This window comes from Silurus meridionalis, chromosome 18 (assembly GCF_014805685.1).
Source record: "Silurus meridionalis isolate SWU-2019-XX chromosome 18, ASM1480568v1, whole genome shotgun sequence".
NCBI lineage: Eukaryota > Metazoa > Chordata > Actinopteri > Siluriformes > Siluridae > Silurus > Silurus meridionalis.
In genome coordinates this window covers 7,258,193-7,258,854 of record NC_060901.1, presented here as the reverse complement: position 1 = coordinate 7,258,854, position 662 = coordinate 7,258,193, and positions in this window count along the sequence as shown.

The following is a 662-nucleotide window of genomic DNA, read 5'->3' as shown; positions in this document are numbered from 1 at the left end:
GTGTTTGAATATGGCGGAAGCTTGAATTGTAACCAATCAGAAAGAGAATAGGGGGCAGTTGTTAAGATACGGGTTCGACTGGGCGGGGTTAGGGTGAAGGCGGTTGTTCTAGTTGCAGTAGAGAAGCGCCATTGTTTTAACCGACATTGTGGTGTTAGAATAAGATAAGATAAAGCTTTATTTGTTCCACCGTGGGGAAATTTCCATTGTACAGCAGCATAAAATGTGCAATTTATGAAGCAGATGAAAAAATATTAACAAAAAAAAAGTACAAACAAATTGCATTTGGATATTTCACAACAATTAAATTATTGTTATTGCACTGTTTAACAATTTACAGTTTTTAGTATTAACAATGTATATTAGTTATTAGATTACTTTTTTTCTTAAGTGAACTTGCATTCTTTTAGAATAAAAAAACAAACCAAATCGTTTATCTTAGAAGTAGAAAAAAATAAGTAAAAACTATAAGCAAATACAAATTGCTGCCATCTGCTGGTTACAAAGAGTTTATTCAGAAATAATAAACTGAACCCTGAACTGAAGAAAATCTACAGTTATTTACATTTATGGCATTTGGCAGACATCCTTATCCAGAGTGACTTATATCTGCGCAGTTGAGGGTTAAGGGACCAGCAGCTTGGTGGTGCTGGGATTTAAAC